This window comes from Lissotriton helveticus, chromosome 7 (assembly GCF_964261635.1).
Source record: "Lissotriton helveticus chromosome 7, aLisHel1.1, whole genome shotgun sequence".
NCBI classification, from domain to species: domain Eukaryota; kingdom Metazoa; phylum Chordata; class Amphibia; order Caudata; family Salamandridae; genus Lissotriton; species Lissotriton helveticus.
The window spans coordinates 101986321-101993067 of NC_136068.1; positions in this window are offsets into that span (position 1 = coordinate 101986321).

The following is a 6747-nucleotide window of genomic DNA, read 5'->3' on the forward strand; positions in this document are numbered from 1 at the left end:
ATCTGCCCTCTTTTGATGTTCTTTAGGGAGCTGTGTGATGAGTTTTTCTAATTCATCATAATGCGCTCTGTCGTACCTTGCAAGTAGTGCTTGCGTATTAGCTATGCGCCAGCTGTTTGCCGCTTGAGATGCTACTCTCTTGCCAGAAGCATCTATTAGCTTAGACTCTTTGTCAGGAGGTGGAGCTTCTCCTGTAGATAAAGAGTTTGCTCACTTACGAGCGTTTGTGACCACTAGTGAGTCTAGAGGAATTTGCCCTTTAATGTATATTGGGTCTTTTGGAGCTGCCCTATATTTTTTATCGATTCTTGGGTTTAGTACCCTAGCCCTCACTGGGTCTTTGAATATCTCTGATGTATGACTGAGAAGGCCCTTAAGCATTGGTAGTGTTCCTGATGTTCTTTGTGCAGTAGGTAGTGTTTCTAATAAGAAATCCTCTATTTGAGGTTCTGCATGTAGCTCTACCTTGTGATATGTTGCTGCTCTATTAATGAGTTGCGCAAACCCAGTATTATCATCAGGAGGTGAAGGTTTTGAAGGATACATTTCAGGGTCGTTATCGTTATCTGACCCTACATTGTACTCTTCCCATGGGTCTGCCTCCTCTGGGATTGTGTCTTCATCATCCCCAGGATGTTCCCCCTCCCCTGTGTCACTCTCTACATCTGTTGTAGGTGTAGATGGTCGTGTGGGAGGAATATTTGGTCTATTGTGAGGAAGAGGAGAAGATGGTGTGTGTCTAGGTTTTGGAGAAGGGGGAGGAGTTGTATTTGTCCCCATTGTTCTCTTCTTCGGATGAGTCTTGTCGTCCGAATGTTCATTCTTCCTCTTTTTAGGTAGTTCTGTGACTACCTTGCCAGTTCTTGGATCGATAAACAGAGTCTTTTGTTTAGGATCTGTCTTGTATTCCTGTGTCGGTACCGCAGTTTTCGGTTCCGAAAGGTGTTTTTTCTTCTGATTGTCCATTTGTAATTTCGGCACCGAGATTTTATTCGGATCCGATGTCTTCGGTATCGAAGATGTCCCCGGTGTCGAGGGTGTTTTCGACGTCGAAACGTGTTTCGGTGTCGACATGGACTGATTCGACTTCGAGCTTTCCTTGACTTGGAGCTTCGGTGTCGATGTGGTCCGTTTATCGGAACCACCATGATGGGAGACCGAGTGTTTCGGTTTCGTTGCCAGGCTCGAAGGCAGGGCGTTGGAAACTTTTTTCGGTTGTCTGACCGGGCTCGAGGGCGGGGTCGACACCGTGCGGGGTCTGTTCTTTGGTAAAGGGACGTCGTCACTCACGGTTTGTTGGACGTCGATTTCCTCGACGTCGGACTCGTCCACTTCAGACCCCGCCTCGTCGGCCTCTTCTTCCTCCTCTTCTGGGTGCTGGTCCTCGAACAGCTCCGGGATTGCTTGTGACTGCATTCTCGATACCTCATGTCTTCGGGCTCGATGGTTTCTAATCGTCGATTTTGAAGAGAACGCTGCACAGGCCTCACAGTCCCTGGATTCATGTTCAGGGGACAAGCAGAGGTTGCACACCTCGTGTAGGTCCTTGTGTGGGAACTTAGCACCACACGTTGGACATTTTTTGAATGGAGTCCTTTCCATGGACCCCGGGCTGGACTACTTCGAGTTTCTCGTAGTCGTCGTCCTTCGAAACGCGTCGGTATGGAAGTGAAGTCGCGTTCGATAACAATACCGTCGAATTGGAAAGGGTTACGCGCCGAATATAACCTTCTTTATCGAAGTCGGTCCGGAGCGCTTCGATCCTCATCCGAACCCGATGGCGGAAAAAAACAATCTAAGGATGGAGCCGATGCCCATGCGCACTAACACCAAGAGGAGGAGTCATCTATGACGACAAAGACTTCTCCAGAAGAAAAACAAGTGCAATCATCCGAGCCCAACACCAGATGGCGATCTATTCATAAATGTACCATCTGCAGCCCATATGCCTCGAACATCATCATTCAAGGACCGGCTGGACAACAACGCACACAACTGCAAGGAACTCTTCAACATCGTGAAAGAGCTCTCCAACCCCAACGCCGGAATCAACGACATCACCCCGTCGCAAGACCTCTGCAACTCCCTCGCCTCCTACTTCCACAACAAGATCGCTGACATACACAACAGCTTCAGCCCACAAACAACGCTCCCCACGACCGCACCAACGCCCCCCACCACCACCCTCAGCGCCTGGACCCAGATCAACACAGAAGACACCATCTGCACGATGAACTCTATCCACTCCGGATCTCCGACAGACCCCTGCCCTCACCACGTCTTCAACAAGGCCGACGCTGTCATCGCACCCCACCTGCGGGACATCATCAACACCTCCTTCGACACCGCCACCTTCCCTGAGAGCTGGAAGCACGCCGAAATCAGCGCTCTACTAAAGAAACCAACAGCGGACCCCACCGAACTCAAGAATTACCGCCCCATCTCGCTCCTCCCATTTCCAGCCAAAGTCATCGAGAAGACCGTCAACAAGCAGCTGGCCGCCTTCCTCGAGACGAATGGATCCCTCGACCCCTCACAGTCTGGCTTCCGAGCCAACCACAGCACCGAGACCGCCCTCATCGCTGCCACCGATGACATCCGAGCCCTGCTGGACAACGGCGAAACAGCAGCCCTCATCCTCCTAGACCTCTCCGCGGCGTTCGACACTGTTTGCCACCGCACCCTAGTGCAGCGCCTCAGCAACATCGGAATCCAGAAAAAGGCTCTGGAGTGGATCATCTCCTTCCTCGCTGGAAGGACACAGAGAGTACGCCTGCCACCGTTCAGATCTGCAGCCACGGAAGTCATCTGCGGCGTTCCTCAGGGCTCCTCGCTCAGCCCCACCCTCTTCAACGTCTACATGAGCCCCCTTGCGGCCATCGCACGCCAACACAACCTCAACATCATCTCCTACGCCGACGACACCCAGCTGATCCTCTCCCTGACCAACGACCCCGCCGCCGCCAGAACCAACCTCCACGAAGGGATGAAAGACGTAGCCGAGTGGATGACGACCAGCCGCCTGAAACTGAACTCAGACAAGACGGAAGTCCTCATCCTAGGCTCCTCGCCCTCCGCCTGGGACGACTCCTGGTGGCCCCCCGCCCTGGGCACCGCACCCAAACCGACAGACCACGCACACAACCTGGGCTTCATCCTGGACTCCTCCCTCTCCATGACCAGACAAGTCAACGCCGTCTCCGCGTCCTGTTTCAACATCCTGCGCATGCTACGGAAGATCTTCCGGTGGATCCCCACCGAGACCAGGAAGACGGTCACCCAGGCCCTCGTCACCAGCCGACTGGACTACGGCAACGCCCTCTACGCCGGAACCACCGCCAAGCTCCAGAAGAGACTCCAGCGGATCCAGAACACCTTAGCCAGACTCATCCTCGACATCCCCCGACGCAGCCACATCTCCGGACATCTGAGAGACCTGCACTGGCTCCCCGTCAACAAGAGAATCACCTTCCGTCTCCTCATCCACGCACACAAAGCCCTACACGACCATGGCCCGAGCTACCTCAACTTCTACGCTCCCAAACGCCACCTCCGATCGACCAACCACGCCCTCGCCGCCGTCCCCCGCATCCGAAGAGCGACAACAGGAGGAAGGTCCTTCTCCTACCTGGCCGCCAAGACCTGGAACACCCGACCGACCGACCTTCGCCTGACCCAAGACCAACTCTCCTTCAGGAAGAAGCTCAAGACCTGGCTGTTCGAGCAGTAGCGGCACCCCCCCCTACCCCCCCAAGCGCCTTGAGACCCTCCGGGTGAGTAGTGCGCTCTATAAATGCCTCGATTGATTGCCGCGGAATAACCGAAGCAGGCATAAAATCCTTCATCTGAAATACACGTATTCTTGCTGACTCCCGCAATAAAGCCATTGCTGCCCTGGTGAATGCTACGTGGAAGGAATCTTTTAATAGCCGATTTCAAGCACACCAGGCTTGCATGCAAACATTAGATTACGAAAGGCCTGGTGTGCAGCATGCCCACGGGCACGTACTTTTGTTTTGCACATCATTGGTGCGTGCATTTGCCACTGTTATTTATGGCATGTGTCTGCAAAAAGGCATCCTTGATATGGTTGTGTCCTTTACACCCCTTTCAAGCGAGCCGGCCAGAGAGTCTCAGCTGAGTGGGTTGTGAGCTGTGATTCATTCAGAAGCCATCAAGCCATCGAGCATTTGAAGCAGGAAGCGTGACTCATTCAGTAAACACAGAGCTGTGTTACATTGCCGTGCAGATTTGTGTTACCAAGTACTTGTGGATCTTGGGGTAGGTTATATTCGAAATTAATGTTGCTTCTTTGACATGCTCCAGAGTTGAATTAATAACACGCAATCGCTGCCTAACACGGTGCCAGATCTGCAGCAGCCTTTTCGAATGCGAACAGCCCATGGTGACAGTGCACTCTGTGCATCCAAAGTCAGAAAGACAGCACAGGAAGACTAGCAGAATTTGCTTGACGGACAAATGTTACAGTATTAGTTTCCTTGCAAACACAGCTATTCGAATCAAGGCGCGCTGTATGGTCCCACAAGATTGGGGGGCATCAGTGGCACTCTCAATTCTTCGAATTGACGTGGGTAGGTGATCAGAGGTGGGCAAGTCAAATTGGCACACTCAATTGCTTTTAGTCTACCCATGAATGAGTCAAATAGTCTCTTGAGTGCTGGGTATATTCAGCGTTTTTGATGTTGAAACTGACCTAACCTCCAAACTCACTACAGCAGTAGTGGCACACACTGGACTGCCAACTGAATTGGGCAGCACTTTATCCTTACGGTGCACAGTACGCAAAGAGTCCTTTTTTACTTTTCCCTGGGTGTGAGCTGGGGAAAAAAATCAGTCAAAGGCTTCACAGCATTAACTGGATCTGAATCAATAGTTACAAGTTCATGTGAAATACAAGGATTAACTCTCCTCCATCAGGAGGACCCAGATGTATTTAATCAACTCAGGTTACTTGATTCAGTACTGGGGCAGGCGACTTCTAATGCCGGTAGAGCCTGCTTCTCTTCCAGCAAAACCTGTTTGGTGGCACCTAGGCTTTCCTCAACATTACTGATCTTATAGTTGAGGGCCCCAATAGCACTATTTAAAAAAATTGCTAAAGAGGGTGCCTGAGGAAGAGGTGTACTGCCTCTCCGTTCCAGAGGCAGTGGTGCCCCGACACGTTGCATACATGGGCACTAGAACATCCCAGGGAGAAATACAGCACACTCCCACAAGGTTAGGACTGGAGCTGTTCTTCCCTATTGCAGTAGATACTTTAAATGTGCCTACTACAAGTGGAATACTCTGCTAAAACAGTTTCCATTGATTTCAGGCTGAAAATGAGTGATAATGAGTAAAATAAAGTGCCGCTAAATTTCCATATTTGTGCCGCTAAATTTCCTAATCCATGTCGCAATATCCTGGGGGGTCTGACTAAGGCACTTGAGCTGTGTGTACAGTTTTTGATGTTTACATCTGGCTTTCATGTGGTCTAGAAGGTAAATAGGGCGCTGCTATCTCTCGCGGGTATGCTTCTCCCCACCCCTTCCTTGATACACTCACTTTTTTGCCTTCAGGTCAGAACACGAGCACGCGTATTTTCAGTCGCTCCATTCTCATTTATCGTCACATTTGCAAATTTCTTTTTTTTTTTTTAACATTACGTGTTGTCATTTTGGTTTTTACTTTCTTTTAAGTAAAGAGTTATATTTTTTAAATGCTGGCATGCGTTTTTAAAATCCTTTGCTCATTTTGAACCTCGTAACACTTAAGAACCAGAGCACCTGAGAGGATCGTTACCGGAAGGGACATGGCTAACACCCGGCATACTGCACAAAGCTTGACACTTTAGGGCTGCCTCAGCCACCAGAACTGCTAAAACAGTGGGCTGCACAAGTCAGTTTATTCTGCTTAAAAACACAGTGATGAGGCATTATAAATGTTTGTTTTTTCAACCCATGGTCTTATAACAGACCCCCCCCCCCCCCCAATCTATGTTTCTTCACTACCCCGGTTAGCCACCCCCACCGAATTGCCAAGCCAATAGGTAACCCATCAGTAAGACCTATTGACTGTCAATGTTTGTTGTGATTTGATGCCAATTTGAGTACCATCTTCGAAGAAGAAAAAAATTAGAGGTGAAGGAGGTGGTTAGGCCAGGCAAGTCGGGGTTATCCCTCGGAAAAAGTTAGATATGTCTGGATGGTTGGCCTCTCAGGAGTAGCTTGGTATCAAAGTAAGATGAACACCTTATTGGCAAAGGGAGCATTTGCTCCTGGTGGATATCTTAGTACGGGTATTATGGTGTCAAATTAATACGATTGGCTGGCTGCAGCAGTGAAGAAAATGTTGTACACATCACTAAAGGACTGTTTTTGTCAAGCTGCCCCCGTTCCAGAAAATCTTTAACAGAAGAATACATTAGGGAACAGGGTGGCGATAGATAAAACCATGGCTTATCCAGATTAGCAAAGCTTTAACTTCAAGGTGCATTAGAACGTGGCTTTTCACTCTGGCTTGAGCCATTGCCTTCAACCTAAGCACAGCGTTTCAGCACCACGAATACCAGTTTCCTGAGGTAATGTGGTGGATCTGGAATATAATAGGCAAATAATGCTAGAATAAAACAGCAAAAAAAATGTGCTCCTCTTAAAAATAGTCACTAAACAAGGGATAACACTTTTGGCACGGACATTCAATAGGGAAGCCACATAATAAATCAAACCATATCTTTACAGCAGAAAA